Raw genomic sequence first — 24,056 nt, forward strand, 5'->3', positions numbered from 1 at the left:
AGACCAACTAGTCCTACAATAAAGAAAAGAAGATTGGATTACTCAAAAAACACCTCGGACACTAATTGAACAACTCGGGCATAAACAGAGGCAACAAACGAAGGCAACTCACAAAACTAAAACATATAGGTGTCAGAGAAACCAGGAAAAACAAGAAAAGGAAACCCCAGGACCCAATCCAAAAGGTTCCAGGGGCATCCTTTGGAGGCAGAAAGAAGATTCAGGGAAGCCTACAAGCCTACATCTTTTGCGCACGCCTTCTGTTGTATCGACTTCTTTCGTTTGAGTCCTTTCAAGTTATTCTTGGTAATCCATTTTATTTGGACCTTGTCAGGTCTCTTTTTATGAATTACTTTTTATAACTTTTGTAGCTTTTTAGGCCGACTTCGTCACGTCGATCTCATCTAAGTTATTTCTAATAATCCATTTTATTTGGACCTTATCAAGTCTCTTTTTATGGATTACTTTTTATAACTTTCTATAGCGTTTTAGGCCGCCTTTTTCACGTCGGTCTCGTCTAAGTTATTTCTAGTAATCCATTTTATTTGGACCTTGTCAGGTCTCTTTTTATGGATTACTTTTTATAACTTTCTGTAGATTTTTTGGCCGCCTTCTTCACGTCGGTCTCGTCTAAGTTATTTCTAGTAATCCATTTTATTTGGACCTTGTCATGTCTCTTTTTATGGATTACTTTTTATAACTTTTTGTAGCTTTTTAGGCCGCCTTCTTCACGTCGGTCTCGTCTAAGTTATTTCTAGTAATCCATTTTCAGGACTGGCCAGGCCTCTTTTCTATGGATTTACTTTTTATAACTTTTGCTGTTTGACTGGTCCGACTTCTTTATGTCGTTCCGTCTCTAAGTTATTTCTAGCAACCCATTTTTGTTAAGACCTCGTCAGGTCTTTTACTATGGATCACTTTTGATAACTTCTTGCATTATGCTGTTTTCATCGCTTTTCATCTTGCCGATTTTGTAGAAATTGGGTAATGCGTTTTGCTTGGCCGGCTTTTGATGAATTCGGTCTTCATTTTGTTGACCTTATCGGGCAGTGAATTTTTGTTTTCACTTTACCGATCTGTAGCTTTATAATCGGGTGAAGAATTTTTGCGTTTTCAGATTAATGCATCTTGATAAAGAGAATTTGTAGAAAATCTGAAAAAAACTTTATTTGGAATAAAAAATATGCAAATATATACATGTGGGTACTTACCCTTTTTAGGTCAAGTAATTTTGCAGATCTTGTCTTGATGCCTCATTAAAAAACCTTTTCAGGAAAAAGAGTGCACTTCTGACTTAAGATTTTTTTATTACCTTTAACTATAATACCTTCTTAGGTTGCAGGCGTGCCATGACCTTGGTAGATCTCACCCCTCGAGTTCAGACACTTCGTAGTAGCCCTTTCCCAGTACCTCTGTGACTCGGTAGCGTCCTTTCCAGTTAGCCGCTAGCTTTTCCTCTCCGGGCCGACTTGTTCCGATATCATTTCGGATTAGGATGAGGTCATTGTTGGCGAAGCTTCGCTGCACTACCTTTCGATTGTACTTTGAGGCCATGCAATTTTTTAACGCTTCTTCTCTGATCCGAGCTCTTTCTCGGACTTCCAGGAGTATGTCGAGCTCTACTTTTTGAAGTTGAGAGTTGGCTTCGTTGCTGTAGAGGATCGTTCTGGGAGATCCTTCTTCAACTTTTATCGGTATCATTGCCTCCATTCCATAAGCCAAACGGAAGGGTGATTCCTTTGTGGTGGAATGTGGAGTTGTCCGATATGCCCATAGGACTTGTGGGAGCTCTTTAGCCTAAGCTCCCTTTGTGTCCTGTAGCCTCCATTTTAACTCGGTTAGTATGACTTTATTGGTAGCTTCTGCTTGTCCATCAGCCTGTGGGTGTTCTACGGATGTGAATTGGTGCTTTATTTTTAAGTCGGCTACCAACTTCCTAAAGCCTGCGTCCGTGAATTGAGTGCCATTGTCTGTGATGATGGAGTAAGGGACCCCAAACCTTGTGACAATGTTTCTATATAAGAATTTTTGACTGTTTTGGGCAGTGGCATTAGGTAGGGGCTCTGCCTAAATCCATTTTGTGAAGTAATCTACCCCTACAATGAGGAACTTGACCTGTCCCGATCCTTGGGGGAATGGCCCGAGGAGGTCGAGTCCCCACTTTACAAATGGCCAAGGTGATGCTATACTGATGAGTTTCTCTAGTGGGGCGATGTGGAAATTAGCATGTTTCTGACATGGTGGACATGTCTTAATGAACTCGGTGGCTTCTTTTTGCAAATTCGGCCAAAAGAATCCGGCTCGGAGTACTTTCTTGGCAAGAGCTCGTGCTCCGAGATGGTTGCCACAAATGCCACTATGTACTTCTTCTAAAACTTCTTTCGTGTGTGAGGTCGGTACACATTTTAACAGAGGGGTTGAGATCCTTCTCCTATATAGGATGTTGTTTATGATGGTGTAGTATTGTACTTTTCGCTTTAACCTCTTTGCCTCCTTCTTATCTATAGGGAGTATCTCTGATTTGAGGTAGCTATGAGTCATCCATCTTTGATCCTGACCTAATATGACTAGGACCTTTTCTTCCTCCGAAATTGATGGGCTCTGTAGTATTTCCTGCATGAGGCTTCTGTTGTTGTCCCCTAGTTTGGTGCTGGCTAATTTTGAAAGTGTGTCAGCTCCGGCATTCTGCTCCCGAGGTATATGGCGGACCTCATACTTCCCAAGTTGTCCGAGTTGTTTCCTGGTTTTGTCCAGGTATTTTTTCATAGTAGGGTCATTAACTTGGTAGCTTCCTGCTATTTGTGAGGTGACTACTTGCGAGTCACTGAAGATGACCAGTTTTTGGGCCCCGACCTCTTTAGCCAGCTTTAAACCAGTTGTTCCGAGGGTTACCTGGAACTGTAGGTCGATCTCGATCGAGATCTTCTGTGTTGGTCAGAGCCGACGTGTCCGGCAGGTGTACAGCGGCCGGAACTGGTGTGTCTGACTTGTGGAACTGAAAGTGCTGCTGATCCTTTATCACCGAAGGGTGGAGGGTACCTTCAAGGGACTCCGATGCTTAAGTTAGCAAGGGTATTAAGTAGGTATTGAGTAGAATCAGAGTATGAGTTATACCTGGGTGCTCCAGTGTATTTATAATGGTGAGATGTGACCTTCTTTGGATAAGATAAGTTAGTTATCTTATCTTATCTTATCTTATCTTATCTTTTGTCGAGGTCAGCTTATCTTCCATGGAACCGCCCTTATCTCTATAGGCTTGGGCTACCTTTGGATCGGGGTCGTATTCCTTGAGTTGGGCCCTTCTTTGGGCTTTCCTGTCGATTTGGCCGAGTTCTTTACGAAGAAGTCGGTCCGCTTGACCTAAAGAGGTCGGTCGCTTTGCTACTGAACATCCCGGCTCAGACAGCTTGACCCAGGGTATGAACAGTGCCCCTACTTGAGCTCGGTCTTCTTTTTTGAGGTCGAGTCCTTGACTTCGGTCCTTCTCTAGTGAAGCCGAACTCAAGCATTTTGTCGATTCCTTTGTAGGAGCTTTTGAATGTAGAACGTTTTTCCTCTAAAAGCGCGCGCTTTTGTATTGGCGCTTTGGGAACTTGCGAGGGTTTAATGCCTTCATTAATTTTAACATTAATTGCCCCGTTTCCCTTAGGCTCTTTATTTTGATTTTGAAAACCCAGAAACGGTTTCTCTTCTTCGCCCTTTTCATAACTTCTTTTCTCCGTTCTCTTCGTTCTCTGTTTTTTGCTTGCGCTTCTGCTTTCTTGTGTTGTGGCTTTTGTTTGGCGATTTTCTGGGCAGCTTTCATTTCTGCGCCTCCATATTTCTTTCTCAAAGCTTCTTTCATCTCCAAGTTAGTCCCATTTCATGCTTTTTCTTTGTTTTTTGTTTTTGTGATGAGGTTTTGATTTTGATCCTCCTTTTAGAGAAAGTTTGGATCTTTTTGTTTCCATCGTGCCCTAGATTTGTTGAAATGTGCATTCTGGGAGTTTCTCCATCTTCTGCATGATCATTTTTGCTTTTGCTTGATGCTTTTAGGGTTTTGCATGTTCTTTGTTGTTTCCGTTCAGATACCGCTCTCCGCATCTATTCCTCATTTTATTTGAAGGTTGCTTTTGTCTGATTCTGAAAAAGGTTGCATCTTTAATGGCTTCTGCTTGGCATGTTTGATGTGGATGGTTTTTGCTGGTTTAGACTGTAAGGCATTGTTTTTTGATGACGTTTTGTGTTTTGTTTTGATGGAAAAATGCTTGCTGTTTGTTCTTTTCTTGTTTTGAGAGGTGCTGGGATGCGAGAAGTAGGTTTTTCCTAGAAACCTTGCTTTATTATTGCCTCCAAAGGATGCCCCAGGACTTTGGTTTGAGTCTTGGGGTTTTCCTTTTCTGTGTGTTCGTCTGTATCATATTGAGTTGTTTTCTCCTTTGTCCGAGATGTTTTTAGTAACCCCATCTTCTTTTCTTACTTGTAGGATTAGTTGGCCTCATGTCTTCTCGAAGTAACATTGTAGAGATGTCTTCCAGAGTTCCCGAGGGGATGTCCGATTGGCTGGACTCCCTTGTTTTGTTGTGTGTTTCTGTTGTGGATGCTGAATTTTGCATAGAGCTGAGGAAGCGCCATAGGATTTGTAGTAACAGTGCTCGTGAGGAGGATTATGAGCTTATTGCTCCTGATTCTGATGAGAGAGTTTGTTTTCCGACTTCCATCGAGAGGGAGCATCCCTTCTTCTATGCCTATGAATACTTCTTTAGTCAGTTGAACATTACTTTTCCTTTTACTGCTTTCGAGACCGACCTGTTGTGGTCGTGTAATATTGCCCCCATCCCAGCTTCACCAGAATTCCTGGGGTTTTATTAAAATTTTTCAGCTTCTCTGCCGAGAATTAGATGTAACACCCTCTCAGACTCTTTTCCTTTATTTGTTTGTTTCCGCCAAGCCTGGCGGTTCTTCAAAAAAGAAAGCTTCCTGGGTTTCTTTCAGGTCCGCCCAGGGCCATAAAGTTTTTGCTATGTATGATGAATCTTTTAAGTATTTTAAGAATTACTTCTTTAGGGTTCGTGCTGTCGAGGGGGCCCGCCCCTTTTTTCTTAATGGAAATGATGAGCCTTCTTTCCCTCTAGAGTGGCAGAGGGATGTGAGAGTGTCCCGCTATACCTGGGAGATGCTTGATGATGTTGAGCGTGCCTTTGTTGTTGTTCTTGAGGATCTATGGGGGGGCACCACCCCATCTTGATACAAAAAGGTTTTTGAATGACCCGTCCTTGGTTCGGACTGTTTTGGGTACTTGTCTGACTTGTTTCTACACTTGTTTCTTTAATTTTTTCTTCCTCTTATTGTGACTGTAACTCTTTGCTGTGGCTGATTTTGTATTTGCAAAGATGTCAAAGAATAACAACTCCATGAAGGCCTTTAAAAAGGCAAAGAAGGCAACTACTGCTCTGAATATCTCGGCCAAAGTGGCCGGAGAGGGATCTTCTCAGGTCCCAGTGAAGCCTCCTATTCTGAGTTCTCCCGGGCCGAGGAAAGTAATTCCTACTCCTCGGTTTCGTCAGGTCGATCCTCCACAGACTTCTGCCGTTGCTTCTGGTGTTCCTCCCTTAAAAAAGCAAAAAACATCCGAGCCCTTTAACCTGGATGCCCCAGATTTTGATGCTGTCGAGTTTGTTGACCAGCAAATTGCCCCCTATGGTGGGCTCTCCATGGACGATGTGTCTCTTCTTCAGCATCTGGATTTTATCACCAAGAGTAGTGTGAAAATGGCACATATGGGAGCGGCTATTTTCCAAACTGTTCAGGGGATCTCGATTCATGCCACAAAATCCTTCATGGAGGAGGCCAAATTAGAATTTGATCATATCAAGGGTCTGAAGGATGAGTTGGAGGTGAAGCTGACGAAAGTAGAGAAGGAACTGGAGGGTGAAAAGGCTAGCTCTATTGCTTTGGCTGCTTCTTTGATGTTGGCTGAGGACATGGCACTGAAGCACAAGGATAGCTATGTCTCAGCTTATAGGGAGTTAATACATCTCCGGGATGAGTAAATAACGTAAAAATCCAATAGTAAAAGGTCCTACTTATAGAGAACTAGTAGCCTAGGGTTTACAGAGATGAGTAAATAACGTAAAAATCTACTTCCGGGCCCACTTGGTGTGTGCTTGGGCTGAGCATTGAAGCATTTTCGTGTAGAGACTCTTCTTGGAGTTAAACGCCAGCTTTTATGCCAGTTTGGGCGTTTAACTCCCATCCTTGTGCCAGTTCCGGCGTTTAACGCTGGGAATTCTGAGGGTGACTTTGAACGCCGGTTTGGGCCATCAAATCGTGGGCAACGTATGGACTATCATATATTTCTGGAAAGCCCAGGATGTCTACTTTCCAACGCCGTTGAGAGTGCGCCAATTGGGCTTCTGTAGCTCCAGAAAATCCACTTCGAGTGCAGGGAGGTCAGAATCCAACAGCATCTGCAGTCCTTTTTAGTCTCTGAATCAGATTTTTGCTCAGGTCCCTCAATTTCAGCCAGAAAATACCTGAAATCACAGAAAAACACACAAACTCATAGTAAAGTCCAGAAAAGTGAATTTTAACTAAAAACTAATAAAAATATACTAAAAACATACTAAAAACAATGCCAAAAAGCGTACAAATTATCCGCTCATCACAACACCAAACTTAAATTGTTGCTTGTCCTCAAGAAACTGAAAATCAAATAAGATAAAAAGAAGAGAATATGCAATGAATTCCAAAAACATCTATGAAGATCAGTATTAATTAGATGAGCGGGGCTTTTAGCTTTTTGCCTCTGAACAGTTTTGGCATCTCACTCTATCCTTTGAAATTCAGAATGATTGGCTTCTTTAGGAACTCAGAATCCAGATCGTGTCATTGATTCTCCTAGTTAAGTATGATGATTCTTGAACACAGCTACTTATTGAGTCTTGGCCGTGGCCCAAAGCACTCTGTCTTCCAGTATTACCACCGGATACATACATGCCACAGACACATAATTGGGTGAACCTTTTCAGATTGTGACTCAGCTTTGCTAGAGTCCCCAATTAAAGGTGTTCAGGGTTCTTAAGCACACTCTTTTTGCCTTGGATCACAACTTTATTTCTTTCTTTTTCTTTCTTTTTCTTTCTTTTTCTCTTTCTTTTTCTTTCTCTCTTTTTTTTTCGAATATTTTTTATTTTTTTTTTGGTATTCACTGCTTTTTTCTGCTTCAAGAATCATTTTTATGATTTTTCAGATCCTCAGTAACATGTCTCCTTTTTCATCATTCTTTCAAGAGCCAACATTCATGAACCACAAATTCAAAAGACATATGCACTGTTTAAGCATTCATTCAGAAGACAAAAGTAATGCCACCACATCAAAATAATTAAACTGTTATAAAATTCAAAATTCATGCAATTCTTCTCTTTTTCAGTTAAGAACATTTTTCATTCAAGAGAGGTGATGGATTCATAGGACATTCATAACTTTAAGGCATAGACGCTAAGATACTAATGATCACAAGACACAAACATAGATAAACATAAGCACTAAAATTCGAAAAACAGAAAAATAAAGAACAAGGAAATTAAAGAACGGGTCCACCTTAGTGATGGCGGCTTGTTCTTCCTCTTGAAGATCCTATGGAGTGCTTGAGCTCCTCAATATCTCTTCCTTGTCTTTGTTGCTCCTCTCTCATGATTCTTTGATCTTCTCTAATTTCATGGAGGAGAATGGAATGTTCTTGGTGCTCCACCCTTAGTTGTCCCATGTTGGAACTCAATTCTCCTAGGGAGGTGTTTAGTTGCTCCCAATAGTTTTGTGGAAGAAAGTGCATCCCTTGAGGAATCTCAAGGATCTCATGATGAGTGGGATCTCTTGTGTGCTCCATCCTTTTCTTAGTGATGGGCTTGTCCTCATCAATGGGGATGTCTCCCTCTATGTCAACTCCAACTGAATAACAGAGGTGACAAATGAGATGAGGAAAGGCTAACCTTGCCAAGGTAGAGGACTTGTCCGCCACCTTATAAAGTTCTCGGGATATAACCTCATGAACTTCTATTTCTTCTCTAATCATGATGCTATGAATCATGATAGCCCGGTCTATAGTAACTTTGGACCGGTTGCTAGTGGGAATGATTGACCGTTGGATAAACTCCAACCATCCCCTAGCCACGGGTTTGAGGTCATGCCTTCTCAATTGAACCGGCTTTCCTCTTGAATCTCTCTTCCATTGGGCGCCCTCTTCACAAATGACTGTGAGGACTTGGTCCAACCTTTGATCAAAGTTGACCCTTCTAGTGTAAGAGTGTTCATCTCCTTGCATCATGGGCAAGTTGAATGCCAACCTTACATTTTCTGGACTAAAATCCAAGTATTTCCCCCGAACCATAGTAAGCCAATTCTTTGGGTCCGGGTTCACACTTTGATCATGGTTCTTGGTGATCCATGCATTGGCATAGAACTCTTGAACCATTAAGATTCCGACTTGTTGAATGGGGTTGGTAAGAACTTCCCAACCTCTCCTTCGGATCTCATGTCGGATCTCCGGATATTCACTCTTTTTGAGTTTAAAAGGGACCTCGGGGATCACCTTCTTCAAGGCCACAACTTCATAGAAGTGGTCTTGATGCACCCTTGAGATGAATCTCTCCATCTCCCATGACTCGGAGGTGGAAGCTTTTGCCTTCCCTTTCCTCTTTCTAGAGGTTTCTCCGGCCTTGGATGCCATAAATGGTTATGGAAAAACAAAAAGAAATGCTTTTACCACACCAAACTTAAAAGGTTTGCTCGTCCTCGAGCAAAAGAAGAAAGAAGAGAGTAGAAGAAGAAGAAATGAAGGAGATGGGGGAGGCTTTGTGGTTCGGCCAAAGGAGGAGAAAGAGTGTTTATGTTGTGTGAAAATGAAGGAGTGAAGATGGGTTTATATAGGAATGGGGGAGGGTGATGGTTCGGTCATGTATGGGAGGGTTTGGGTGGGAAAGTGGTTTGAATTTGAAGGGTGAAGTAGATGGGGTTTTATGAAGGATAGATGTGAGTGGTGAAGAGAAAGATGGGATTTGATAGGTGAAGGGTTTTTAGGGAAGAGGTGTTGAGGTGATTGGTGAATGGGTGAAGAAGAGAGAGAGTGGTAGGGTAGGTGGGGATCCTGTGGGGTCCACAGATCCTGAGGTGTCAAGGAAAAGTCATCCCTGCACCAAATGGCATGCAAAAATGCGTTTTGAGCCAATTCTGGCGTTAAACGCCGGGCTGGTGCCCATTTCTGGCGTTTAACGCCAAGTGCTTGCCCTTTTCTGGCGTTTAACGCCAGTCTGGTGCCCCTTTCTGGCGTTAAACGCCCAGAATGGTGCCAGACTGGGCGTTAAACGCCCAACTACTAGCCTTACTGGCGTTTAAACGCCAGTAGGTTCTTCCTCCAGGGTGTGCTGTTTTTCTTCCTATTTTTCTTTCTATTTTTGCTTTTTCAATTGATTTTGTGACTTCTCATGATCATCAACCTACAGAAAACATAAAATAACAAAAGAGAATAGATAAAATATAACATTGGGTTGCCTCCCAACAAGCGCTTCTTTAATGTCAATAGCTTGACAGTGGGCTCTCATGGAGCCTCAGAGATGCTCAGAGCAATGTTGGAACCTCCCAACACCAAACTTAGAGTTTGAATGTGGGGGTTCAACACCAAACTTAGAAGTTGGTTGTGGCCTCCCAACACCAAACTTAGAGTTTGACTGTGGGGGCTCTGTTTGGCTCTGTTTTGAGAGAAGCTCTTCATGCTTCCTCTCCATGGTGACAGAGGGATATCCTTGAGCCTTAAACACCAAGGATTCTTCATTCACTTGAATGATCAATTCTCCTCTATCAACATCAATCACAGCCTTTTCTGTGGCTAGGAAGGGTCTGCCAAGGATGATGGATTCATCCATGCACTTTCCAGTCTCTAGGACTATGAAATCAGCAGGGATGAAATGGTCTTCAACCTTTACCAGAACATCCTCCACAAGTCCATAAGCTTGTTTTCTTGAGTTGTCTGCCATCTCTGGTGAGTGGTGCACGAAATTGTGATCAGTACTTTTCACAACTCAAATAATCCCCGGTAATGAATCCAAAAACTTGGTGTTCAATACCATGGCATAAACACAACTTCGCACAACTAACCAGCAAGTGTACTGGGTCGTCCAAGTAATAAACCTTACGCGAGTAAGGGTCGATCCCACAGAGATTGTTAGTATGAAGCAAGCTATGGTCATCTTGTAAATCTTAGTCAGGCAGACTCAAATGGATATGGTGATGAACGAAATAAACATAAAGATAAAGATAGAGGTACTTATGTAATTCATTGGTAGGAACTTCAGATAAGCGCATGAAGATGCCTTCCCTTCCGTCTCTCTGCTTTCCTACTGTCTTCATCCAATCCTTCTTACTCCTTTCCATGGCAAGCTTATGTAGGGTTTCACCATTGTCAGTGGCTACCTCCCATCCTCTCAGTGAAAACGTTGCCTATGCTCTGTCACAGCATGGGTAATCATCTGTCGATTCTCGGTCAGGCCGGAATAGAATCCATCGATTCTTTTGCGTCTGTCACTAACGCCCCGCCTGCTAGGAGTTTGAAGCACGTCACAGTCATTCAATCATTGAATCCTACTCAGAATACCACAGACAAGGTTAGACCTTCCGGATTCTCTTGAATGCCGCCATCAGTTCTAGCCTATACCACGAAGACTCTGATCTCACGGAATGGTTGGCTCGATTGTCAGGCGAGCACTCGGTTGTCAGGCGATCAACCATGCATCGTGCAATCAGGAATCCAAGAGATATTCACCCAATCGAAGGTAGAACGGAGGTGGTTGTCAGTCACACGTTCATAGGTGAGAATGATGATGAGTGTCACGGATCATCACATTCATCAAGTTGAAGAACAAGTGATATCTTAGAACAAGAACAAGCGGAATTGAATGGAAGAACAATAGTAATTGCATTAATACTCGAGGTACAGCAGAGCTCCACACCTTAATCTATGGTGTGTAGAAACTCCACCGTTGAAAATACATAAGAACAAGGTCTAGGCATGGCCGTGAGGCCAGCCTCCCAATGATCTAAGAACTAGACGTCCAAAGATGATCTAGAGATCTCAAGTGATCAAAAGATCCAAATACAATAGTAAAAGGTCCTACTTATAGAAAACTAGTAGCCTAAGGTTTACAGAAATGAGTAAATGACATAAAAATCCACTTCCGGGCCCACTTGGTGTGTGCTTGGGCTGAGCAATGAAGCATTTTCGTGTAGAGACTCTTCTTGGAGTTAAACGCCAGCTTTAGTGCCAGTTTGGGCGTTTAACTCCCATTTGGGTGCCAGTTCCGGCGTTTAACGCTGGAAATCTTGAAGGTGACTTTGAACGCCGGTTCGGGCCATCAAATCTTGAGCAAAGTATGGACTATCATATATTGCTGGAAAGCCCAGGATGTCTACTTTCCAACGCCGTTGAGAGCGCGCCAATTGGGCTTCTATAGCTCCAGAAAATCCGCTTCGAGTGCAGGGAGGTCAGAATCCAACAGCATCTGCAGTCCTTTTTGGTCTCTGAATCAGATTTTTGCTCAGGTCCCTCAATTTCAGCCAGAAAATACCTGAAATCACAGAAAAACACACAAACTCATAGTAAAGTCCAGAAAAGTGAATTTTAACTAAAAACTAATAAAAATATAGTAAAAACTAACTAGATCATACTAAAAACATACTAAAAACAATGCCAAAAAGCGTACAAATTATCCGCTCATCACAACACCAAACTTAAATTGTTGCTTGTCCTCAAGCAACTGAAGATCAAATTAAGATAAAAAGAAGAGAATATGCAATGAATTCCAAAAACATCTATGAAGATCAGTATTAATTAGATGAGCGGGGCTTTTAGCTTTTTGCCTCTGAACAGTTTTGGCATCTCACTCTATCCTTTGAAATTCAGAATGGTTGGCTTCTTTAGGAACTCAGAACCCAGATAGTGTTATTGATTCTCCTAGTAGAGTATGATGATTCTTGAACAAAGCTACTTATTGAGTCTTGGCTGTGGCCCAAAGCACTCTGTCTTCCAGTATTACCACCGGATACATACATGCCACAGACACATAATTGGGTGAACCTTTTTAGATTGTGACTCAGCTTTGCTAGAGTCCCCAATTAGAGGTGTCCAGGGTTCTTAAGCACACTCTTTTTGCCTTGGATCACAACTTTATTTTTTTTCTTTTTCTTTCTTTCTTCTCTTTTTTTCGTTTTTTTTTTTAATATTCATTGCTTTTTCTTGCTTCAAGAATCATTTTAATGATTTTTCAGATCCTCAGTAACATGTCTCCTTTTTCATCATTCTTTCAAGAGCCAACATTCATGAACCACAAATTCAAGATACATATGCACTGTTTAAGCATACATTCAGAAGATAAAAGTAATGCCACCACATCAAAATAATTAAACTGTTATAAAATTCAAAATTCATGCAATTCTTTTTCTTTTTTCAATTAAGCACGTTTTTATTTAAGAGAGGTGATGGATTCATAGGACATTCATAACTTTAAGGCATAGACACTAAGACACTAATGATCACAAGACACAAACATAGATAAACATAAGCACTAAAATTCGAAAAACAGAAGAATAAAGAACAAGGAAATCAAGGAACAGGTCCACCTTAGTGATGGCGGCTCTTTCTTCCTCTTGAAGATCCTATGGAGTGCTTGAGCTCCTCAATGTCTCTTCCTTGTCTTTGTTGTTCCTCTCTCATGATTCTTTGATCTTCTCTAATTTCATGGAGGATGATGGAGTGTTCTTGGTGCTCCACCCTTAGTTGTCCCATGTTGGAACTCAATTCTCCTAGGGAGGTGTTGATTTGCTCCATCCTTTTCTTAGTGATGGGCTTGAGGTCATGCCTTCTCAGTTGAACCGGCTTCCCTCTTGAGTTTCTCTTCCATTGAGTGCCCTCTTCATAAATGTTTATGAGGACTTGGTCCAACCTTTGATCAAAGTTGACCCTTTTTGAGTTTGAAAGGGATCTCGGGGATCACCTTCTTCAAGGCCACAACTTCATAGAAGTGGTCTTGATGCACCTTTGAGATGAATCTTTCCATCTCCCATGACTCGGAGGTAGAAGCTTTTGCCTTCCCTTTCCTCTTTCTAGAGGTTTCTCCGGCCTTGGATGCCATAAATGGTTATGGAAAAACAAAAAGCAATGCTTTTACCACACCAAACTTAAAATGTTTGCTCGTCCTCGAGCAAAAGAAGAAAGAAGAGAGTAGAAGAAGAAGAAATGAGGAAGAAGGGAATGGCTTTGTGTTCGGCCAAAGGGGAGAGAAATGGTGTTTAGGATGTGTGAAAATGAAGAAGTGAAGGAGGGTTTATATAGGAGAGGGCAAGGGTAGGTTTCGGTCACTTGGGGGTGGGTTTGGGTGGGTAAGTGGTTTGAATTTGAATGGTGAGGTAGGTGGGGTTTTATGAAGGATGGATGTGAGTGGTGAAGAGAAAGATGGGATTTGATAGGTGAAGGGTTTTTGGGGAAGAGGTGTTGAGGTGATTGGTGAATGGGTGAAGAAGAGAGAGAGTGTGGTAGGGTAGGTGGGGATCCTGTGGGGTCCACAGATTCTGAGGTGTCAAGGAAAAGTCATCCCTGCACCAAATGGCAAACAAAATCACGTTTTTAGCCATTTCTGGCGTTAAACACCGGGCTGGTGCCCATTTCTGGCGTTTAACGCCAGCTTCTTGCCCCTTTCTGGCATTTAACGCGAGTCTGGTGCCCCTTTCTGGCGTTAAACGCCCAGAATGGTGCCAGACTGGGCGTTAAACGCCCAACAGCTAACCTCACTGGCGTTTAAACGCCAGTAGGTGCGTCCTCCAGGGTGTGCTGTTTTTCTTCCTGTTTTTCATTCTGTTTTTGCTTTTTTCATTGATTTTGTGACTCCTCATGATCATCAACCTACAAAAAAGATAAAATAGATAAAATATAACATTGGGTTGCCTCCCAACAAGCGCTTCTTTAATGTCAGTAGCTTGACAGACGACTCTCATGGAGCCTCACAGATACTCAGAGCCATGTTGGAACCTCCCAACACCAAACTTAGAGTTTGGTTGTAGCCTCCCAACACCAAACTTAGAGTTTGACTGTGGGGGCTCTGTTTTTGAGAGAAGCTCTTCATGCTTCCTTTCCATGATGACAGAGAGATATCATTGGGCCTTAAACACCAAGGATTCTTCATTCACTTGAATGATCAACTCTCCTCTATCAACATCAATCACAGCCCTTGCTGTGGCTAGGAAGGGTCTGCCAAGGATGATGGATTCATCCATGCACTTCCCAGTCTCTAGGACTATGAAATCAGTAGGGATGTAATGGTCTACAATCTTTACCAGAACATCCTCTACAAGTTCATGGGCTTGTTTTCTTGAGTTGTCTGCCATCTCTAGTGAGATTTTTGCAGCTTGCACCTTAGAGATCCCTAACTTCTCCATTACAGAGAGAGGCATGAGGTTTACACTTGACCCTAAGTCACACAAGGCCTTCTTGAAGGTCATGGTGCCTATGGTACAAGGTATTGAAAACTTCCCAGGATCCTGTCTCTTTTGAGGCAGTTTCTGCCTAGACAAGTTATCCAGTTCCTTGGTGAGCAAAGGGGATTCATCCTCCCAAGTCTCATCTCCAAATAACTTGTCATTCAGCTTCATGATTGCTCCAAGGTATTTAGCAACTTGCTCTTCAGTGACATACTCATCCTCTTCAGAGGAAGAATACTCATCAGAGCTCATGAATGGCAGAAGTAAGTCCAATGGAATCTCTATGGTCTCAGTTTGAGCCTCAGATTCCCATGGTTCCTCATTGGGGAACTCATTGGAGGCCAGTGGACGTCCAGTGAGGCCTTCCTCAGTGGCGTTCACTGCCTCTCTTTCCTCCCAAAATCCGGCCATGTTGATGGCCTTGCACTCTCCTTTTGGATTTTCTTCTGTATTGCTTGGAAGAGTATTAGGAGGGAGTTCAGTAATTTTCTTGCTCAGCTGACCCACTTGTGCCTCCAAATTTCTAATGGAGGACCTTGTTTCAGTCATGAAACTTTGAGTGGTTTTGATCAGATCAGAGACCATGGTTGCTAAGTCAGAGGTATTCTGCTTAGAACTCTCTGTCTGTTGCTGAGAAGATGATGGAAAAGGCTTGCTATTGCTAAACCTGTTTCTTCCACCATTGTTATTGTTGAAACCTTGTTGGGGTCTCTGTTGATCCTTCCATGAAAAATTTGGATGATTTCTCTATGAAGGATTATAGGTGTTTCCATAGGGTTCTCCCATGTAATTCACCTCTTCCATTGAAGGGTTCTCAGGATCATAGGCTTCTTCCTCAGATGAAGCTTCTTTAGTACTGCTTTGTGCATTTTGCATTCCAGACAGACTTTGAGAAATCATATTGACTTGTTGAGTCAATATTTTATTCTGAGCCAATATGGCATTCAGAGTGTCAATCTCAAGAATTCCTTTCTTTTGACTAGTCCCATTGTTCACAGGATTTCTTTCAGAAGTGTACATGAATTGGTTATTTGCAACCATTTCAATCAGTTCTTGAGCTTCAGTAGGCGTCTTCTTCAAATGAAGAGATCCTCCTGCAGAGCTATCCAAAGACATCTTGGATAGTTCAGAGAGACCATCATAGAAAATACTATTGATGCTCCATTCAGAAAGCATATCAGAAGGACACTTTCTGATTAATTGTTTGTATCTTTCCCAAGCTTCATAGAGGGACTCTCCTTCCTTCTGTCTGAAGGTTTAGACTTCCACTCTAAGCTTACTCAATTTTTGAGGTGGAAAGAACTTTGCCAAGAAGGCATTGACTAGCTTTTCCCAAGAGTCCAGGCTTTCTTTAGGTTGAGAGTCCAACCATGTCCTAGCTCTGTCTCTTACAGCAAAAGGGAATAGCATAAGTCTGTAGACCTCAGGGTCAACCCCATTAGTCTTGACAGTGTCACAGATTTGCAAGAATTCAGCTAAAAACTGATGAGGATCTTCCAATGGAAGTCCATGGAACTTGCAATTCTGTTGCATTAGAGAAACTAATTGAGGCTTAAGCTCAAAGTTGTTTGCTCTAATGGCAGGGATAGAGATGCTTCTCCCATAGAAGTCGGGAGTAGGTGCAGTAAAGTCACCCAGCACCTTCCTTGCATTGTTGGCATTGTTGTTGTTTTCGGCTGCCATATGTTCTTCTTCTTTGAAGAATTCGGTCAGGTCCTCTAAAGAGAGTTGTGCTTTGGCTTCTCTTAGCTTTCTCTTCAAGGTCCTTTCAGGTTCAGGATCAGCCTCAACAAGAATGTTTTTGTCTTTGCTCCTGCTCATAAGAAAGAGAAGGGAACAAGAAAATGTGGAATCCCCTATGTCACAGTATAGAGATTCCTTTAGGTGTCAGAAGAAAAGAAAAGTAGAAGACAGAAGTAGAAAATTCGAACTTATCAAAGGAGATGGAGTTCGAATTTTGCATTAAGGGATAGTGTTAGTCCATAATTAGAAGGATGTGAGAAGAAGGGAAGTAATTTTCGAAAATTAAGTAAAAGATTTTGAAAACATTACTTGATTTTCGAAAATGAAAGTGGAAAAGAAATCAAGTGATTTTTGAAAGAGATTTTAAAATTAGAAATCAAAAAGATTTGATTGAAAACTATTTTGAAAAAGATGTGGTTAAGAAAATATGATTAGTTTTTAAAAAGATGTGATTGAGAAGATATGATTTGAAAAACATTTTAAAAAAAGATTTGATTTTGAAAATTAAAAACTTGACTAACAAGAAAAGATATGATTCAAACATTAAACCTTTCTCAACAGAAAAGGTAACATACTTGAAATGTTGAATCAAATCATTAATTGATAGTAAGTATCTTAGAAAATAGAAAGAAATTGATTTTGAAAAAGATTTGATTGAAAAATTGATTTGAAAAAAGATTTGATTTTGAAAAACTTTGAAAACCTGAAAAAATTGCATTGAAAAACAGAATCTTCCCTCTTGTGCCATCCTGGCGTTAAACGCCCAGAATGGTGCACATTCTGGCGTTTAACGCCCAAAACTATACCCTTTTGGGCGTTAAACGCCCAACCAGGTACCCTGGCTGGCGTTTAAACGCCAGTCTGTCCTTCTTCACTGGGCGTTTTGAACGCCCAGCTTTTCTGTGTAATTCCTCTGCTGTATGTTCTGAATCTTTAATTTCTCTGTAGTATTGACTTGAGAAGACACAAATAAAAAATATTTTTGGATTTTTAATAATAAGGAAAAATCAAAATGCAACAAGAATCAAATAACTATGCATGCAAGACACCAAACTTAGCAGTTTATATACTACTGACACTAATGAGAATGCATATGAGACACATAAAACACTCAAGTCAAGAGAATTCAAAGATCAGAGTAAGAAAATCATCAAGAATTATTTGAAGATCCTTAAGAACACATGAATGGATGCATGCAATTGACACCAAACTTAACATGAGACACTAGACTCAAACACGAAATTTTTGGATTTTATGATTTTTTGATTTTTTTGTGTTTTTCGAAAATTAAGTGGAAAAAGATATCAAAATTCTTAATGAGAATCCCAGGAATCATGCAATGTTAGTCTAAAGCTTCAGTCTAAAGGAATTAGACATGGTCAGCCAAGCTTCAGCAGAACATTGCATTCAAGAGCTAAATTGATGAAGATCAATCAGCTTTGGTGATGATAAGAACATCACCTTGAAACACTAGAATTCATTCTTAAGAACTCTGAAGAAAAAAAAATACCTAATCTAAGAAACAATATGAACCGTCAGTTGTCCAAACTCAACAATCCCCGGCAACGGCGCCAAAAACTTGGTGCACGAAATTGTGATCAGTACTTTTCACAACTCAAATAATCCCCGGTAATGAATCCAAAAACTTGGTGTTCAATACCATGGCATAAACACAACTTCGCACAACTAACCAGCAAGTGTACTGGGTCGTCCAAGTAATAAACCTTAAGCGAGTAAGGGTCGATCCCACAGCGATTGTTAGTATGAAGCAAGCTATGGTCATCTTGTAAATCTTAGTCAGGCAGACTCAAATGGATATGGTGATGAACGAAATAAACATAAAGATAAAGATAGAGGTACTTATGTAATTCATTGGTAGGAACTTCAGATAAGCGCATGAAGATGCCTTCCCTTCCGTCTCTCTGCTTTCCTACTGTCTTCATCCAATCCTTCTTACTCCTTTCCATGGCAAGCTTATGTAGGGTTTCACCATTGTCAGTGGCTACCTCCCATCCTCTCAGTGAAAACGTTGCCTATGCTCTGTCACAGCATGGGTAATCATCTGTCGGTTCTCGGTCAGGCCGGAATAGAATCCATCGATTCTTTTGTGTCTGTCACTAATGCCCCGCCTGCTAGGAGTTTGAAGCACGTCACAGTCATTCAATCATTGAATCCTACTCAGAATACCACAGACAAGGTTAGACCTTCCGGATTCTCTTGAATGCCGCCATCAGTTCTAGCCTATACCACGAAGACTCTGATCTCACGGAATGGTTGGCTCGGTTGTCAGGCGAGCACTCGGTTGTCAGGCGATCAACCATGCATCGTGCAATCAGGAATCCAAGAGATATTCACCCAATCGAAGGTAGAACGGAGGTGGTTGTCAGTCATACGTTCATAGGTGAGAATGATGATGAGTGTCACGGATCATCACATTCATCAAGTTGAAGAACAAGTGATATCTTAGAACAAGAACAAGCGGAATTGAATGGAAGAACAATAGTAATTGCATTAATACTCGAGGTACAGCAGAGCTCCACACCTTAATCTATGGTGTGTAGAAACTCCACCGTTGAAAATACATAAGAACAAGGTCTAGGCATGGCCGTGAGGCCAGCCTCCCAATGATCTAAGAACTAGACGTCCAAAGATGATCTAGAGATCTCAAGTGATCAAAAGATCCAAATACAATAGTAAAAGGTCCTACTTATAGAAAACTAGTAGCCTAAGGTTTACAGAAATGAGTAAATGACATAAAAATCCACTTCCGGGCCCACTTGGTGTGTGCTTGGGCTGAGCAATGAAGCATTTTCGTGTAGAGACTCTTCTTGGAGTTAAACGCCAGCTTTAGTGCCAGTTTGGGCGTTTAACTCCCATTTGGGTGCCAGTTCCGGCGTTTAACGCTGGAAATCTTGAAGGTGACTTTGAACGCCGGTTTGGGCCATCAAATCTTGGGCAAAGTATGGACGATCATATATTGCTGGAAAGCCCAGGATGTCTACTTTCCAACGCCGTTGAGAGCGCGCCAATTGGGTTTCTGTAGCTCCAGAAAATCCGCTTCGAGTGCAGGGAGGTCAGAATCCAACAGCATCTGCAGTCCTTTTTGGTCTCTGAATCAGATTTTTGCTCAGGTCCCTCAATTTCAGCCAGAAAATACCTGAAATCACAGAAAAACACACAAACTCATAGTAAAGTCTAGAAAACTGAATTTTAACTAAAAACTAATAAAAATATACTAAAAACTAACTAGATCATACTAAAAACATACTAAAAACAATGCCAAAAAGCGTACAAATTATCCGCTCATCAGTGAGATTTTTGCAGCTTGCACCTCAAAGATCCCTAGCTTCTCCATTACAGAGAGAGGCATGAGGTTTACACTTGACCCTAAGTCACATAAGACCTTCTTGAAGGTCATGGTGCCTATGGTACAAGGTATTGAGAACTTCCCAGGATCCTGTCTCTTTTGAGGTAATTTCTGCCTAGACAAGTCATCCAGTTCTTTGGTGAGCAAAGGGGGTTCATCTTCCCAAGTCTCATTTCTAAATAACTTGTCATTTAGCTTCATGATTGCTCCAAGGTATTTAGCAACTTGCTCTTCAGTGACATACTCATCCTCTTCAGAGGAAGAATACTCATCAGAGCTCATGAATGGCAGAAGTAAGTCCAATGGAATCTCTATGGGCTCATTTTGAGCCTCAGATTCCCATGGTTCCTCTTTGGGGAACTCATTGGAGGCTAGTGGACGTCCATTGAGGTCTTCCTCAGTGGCGTTCACTGCCTCTCCCTCCTCTCCAAATTCGGCCATGTTGATGGCCTTGCACTCTCCTTTTGGATTTTCTTCTGTATTGCTTGGGAGAGTACTAGGAGGGAGTTCAGTAATTTTCTTGCTCAGCTGACCCACTTGTCCCTCCAAATTTCTAATGGAGGACCTTGTTTCAGTCATGAAACTTTGAGTGGTTTTGATTAGATCAGAGACCATGGTTGCTAAGTCAGAGTGGTTCTGCTTAGAATTCTCTGTCTGTTGCTGAGAAGATGATGGAAAAGGCTTGCTATTGCTAAACCTGTTTCTTCCACCATTATTATTGTTGAAACCTTGTTGAGGTCTCTGTTGATCCTTCCATGAGAGATTTGGATGATTTCTCCATGAAGGGTTATAGGTGTTTCCATAGGGTTCTCCCATGTAATTCACCTCTTCCATTGAAGGGTTCTCAGGATCATAAGCTTTTTCTTCAGATGAAGCTTCCTTAGTACTGCTTGGTGCATTTTGCATTCCAGACAGACTTTGAGAAATCATATTGACCTGTTGAGTCAATATTTTGTTCTGAGCCAATATGGCATTCAGAGTGTCAATCTCAAGAACTCCTTTCTTCTGACTAGTCCCATTGTTCACAGGATTCCTTTCAGAAGTGTACATGAATTGGTTATTTGCAACCATTTCAATCAACTCTTGAGCTTCTGTAGGCGTCTTCTTCAGATGAAGAGATCCTCCAGCAGAGCTATCCAAAGACATCTTGGACAGTTCAGACAGACCATCATAGAAAATACCTATGATGCTCCATTCAGAAAGCATGTCAGAGGGACACTTTCTGATTAATTGTTTGTATCTTTCCCAAGCTTCATAGAGGGATTCTCCTTCCTTCTGTCTGAAGGTTTGGACTTCCACTCTAAGCTTACTCAATTTTTGAGGTGGAAAGAACTTTGCCAAGAAGGCATTGACTAGCTTTTCCCAAGAGTTCAGGCTTTCTTTAGGTTGTGAGTGTAACCATGTCCTAGCTCTGTCTCTTACAGCAAAAGGGAATAGCATAAGTCTGTAGACCTCAGGGTCAACCCCATTAGTCTTGACAGTGTCACAGATTTGCAAGAATTCAGCTAAAAACTGATGAGGATCTTCCAATGGAAGTCCATGGAACTTGCAATTCTGTTGCATTAGAGAAACTAATTGAGGCTTAAGCTCAAAGTTGTTTGCTCCAATGGCAGGGATAGAGATGCTTCTCCCATAGAAATCGGGAGTAGGTGCAGTAAAGTCACCCAGCACCTTCCTTGCATTGTTGGCATTGTTGTTGTTTTCGGCTGCCATGTGTTCTTCTTCTTTGAAGATTTCTGTTAGGTCCTCTACAGAGAATTGTGCCTTAGCTTCTCTTAATTTTCACTTCAAGGTCCTTTCAGGTTCAGGATCAGCCTCAACAAGAATGCTTTTGTCCTTGCTCCTGCTCATAAGAAAGAGAAGAGAACAAGAAAATGTGGAATCCTCTATGTTACAGTATAGAGATTCCTTGAGGTGTCAGAGGAAAGGAAAAATAGAAGGCAGAGGTAGAAAATTCGAACTTATCAATAGAGATGGAGTTCGAATTGTGCATTAAGGAATAGTGTTAGTCCATAAATAGAAGGATGTGAGAAGAAGGGAAGTAGTATTCGAAAATTAAGTAAAGAATTTTGAAAAAACTTTGAAAAACACTAATTGATTTTCGAAAATAAAAGTGGGAAAGAAATCAAGTGATTTTTGAAAAAGAATTTGAAATTAGAAATCAAAAAGATTTGATTGAAAGCTATTCTGAAAAAGATGTGGTTCAGAAGATATGATTAGTTTAAAAAAGATGTGATTGAGAAGATATGTTTTGAAAAACATTTTTAAAAAAAGATTTGATTTTAAAAATTAATGACTTGACTAACAAGAAAAGATATGATTCAAACATTAAACCTTTCTCAACAGAAAAGGCAACATACTTGAAATGTTGAATCAAATCATTAATTGATAGCAAGTATCTTTGAAAAGGGAAAGAAATTGATTTTGAAAAAGATTTGATTGAAAAAATTTGATTTTGAAAAACTTTGAAAACTTGAAAAAAATTGATTTGAAAACAAAATCTTCCCTCTTGTGCCATCCTGGCGTTAAACGCCCAGAATGGTATCCATTCTGGCGTTTAACGCCCAAAATGCTACCCTTTTGGGCGTTAAACGCCCAGCCAGGCACCCTGGCTGGCGTTTAAATGCCAGTCTGTCCTTCTTCACTGGGCGTTTTGAACGCCCAGCTTTTTCTGTATAATTCCTCTGCTGCATGTTCTGAATCTTCAGTTCCCTGTACTATTGACTTGAAAATAGAACCAAGATCAAATAAACAATGCATGCAAGACACCAAACTTAAAATAAGACACTAGACTCAAACAAGAAACATAAAATATTTTTGGTTTTTTTTTTTTTTTTGATTTTGTAAATTTTTTTTGTGTTTTTCGAAAATTAAGTGGAAAAGAAAATAAAGGTATCAAAATTCTTAATGAAAATCCCAGGAATCATGCAATGTTAGTCTAAAGCTTCAGTCTAAAGGAATTAGACATGGTTAGCCAAGCTTCAGCAAAACATTGCATTCAAGAGCTAAATTGATGAAGACCAATCAGCTTTGGTGATGATAAGAACATCACCTTGAAACACTAGAATTCATTCTTAAGAACTCTGAAGAAAAATACCTAATCTAAGCAACAAGATGAACCGTCAGTTGTCCAAACTCAACAATCCCCGGCAACGGCGCCAAAAACTTGGTGCACGAAATTGTGATCACTACAACTTCGCACAACTAACCAGCAAGTGTACTGGGTCGTCCAAGTAATAAACCTTACGCGAGTAAGGGTCGATCATACAGAGATTGTTGGTATGAAGCAAGCTATGGTCACCTTGTAAATCTTAGTCAGGCAAACTCAAATGGATATGGGTGATATACGAATAAAACATAAAGATAAAGATAGAGATACTTATGTAATTCATTGGTGGGAATTTCAGATAAGCGTATGGAGATGCTGTGTTCCTTCCGTCTCTCTGCTTTCCTACTGTCTTCATCCAATCCTTCTTACTCCTTTCCATGGCAAGCTTATGCAAGGGTTTCACCGTTGTCAGTGGCTACCTCCCATCCTCTCAGTGGAAATGTTCAACGCACCCTGTCACGGCACGGCTATCCATCTGTCGGTTCTCAATCAGGCCGGAATAGAATCCAGTGATTCTTTTGCGTCTGTCACTAACGCCCCGCCCTCAGGAGTTTGAAGCTCGTCACAGTCATTCAATCATTGAATCCTACTCAGAATACCACAGACAAGGTTAGACCTTCCGGATTCTCTTGAATGTCGCCATCAGTTCTAGCCTATACCACGAAGACTCTGATCTCACGGAATGGCTGGCTCGGTTGTCAGGCGAGCGCTCGGTTGTCAGGCGATCAACCATGCATCGTGTATCAGGAATCCAAGAGATATTCACCCAATCTAAGGTAGAACGGAGGTGGTTGTCAGGCACACGTTCATAAGTGAGAATGATGATGAGTGTCACGGATCATCACATTCATCAAGTTGAAGAACAAGTGATATCTTAGAACAAGAACAAGCGGAATTGAATAGAGGAACAATAGTAATTGCATTAATACTCGAGGTACAGCAGAGCTCCACACCTTAATCTATGGTGTGTAGAAACTCCACCGTTGAAAATACATAAGAACAAGGTCTAGGCATGGCCGAATGGCCAGCCTCCCAATGATCTAAGATAGCATAAGAACAAAGGTAGCTACCCCCAATATCTCAATACAATAGTAAAAGGTCCTACTTATAGAGAACTAGTAGCATAGGGTATACAGAGATGAGTAAATGACGTAAAAATCCACTTCCGGGCCCACTTGGTGTGTGCTTGGGCTGAGCATTGAAGCATTTTCGTGTAGAGACTCTTCTTGGAGTTAAACGCCAGCTTTTATGCCAGTTTGGGCGTTTAACTCCCATCCTTGTGCCAGTTCCGGCGTTTAACGTTGGGAATTCTGAGGGTGACTTTAAACGCCAGTT

General features: G+C 41.2%; 1 non-coding gene across 1 annotated transcript; it reads left to right on the forward strand.

Moving 5' to 3' along the window:
- The first annotated feature begins 15,672 nt into the window (after positions 1-15,672).
- LOC112719101 (small nucleolar RNA R71) lies at positions 15,673-15,780 on the forward strand. Its single transcript, XR_003161417.1, has one exon. It is a non-coding gene; the product is annotated as a small nucleolar RNA R71 (small nucleolar RNA).
- Positions 15,781-24,056: the final 8,276 nt, after the last annotated feature.

The sequence above is a fragment of the Arachis hypogaea genome, chromosome 10 (assembly GCF_003086295.3).
Source record: "Arachis hypogaea cultivar Tifrunner chromosome 10, arahy.Tifrunner.gnm2.J5K5, whole genome shotgun sequence".
In the NCBI taxonomy this organism is placed as follows: Eukaryota; Viridiplantae; Streptophyta; class Magnoliopsida; order Fabales; family Fabaceae; genus Arachis; species Arachis hypogaea.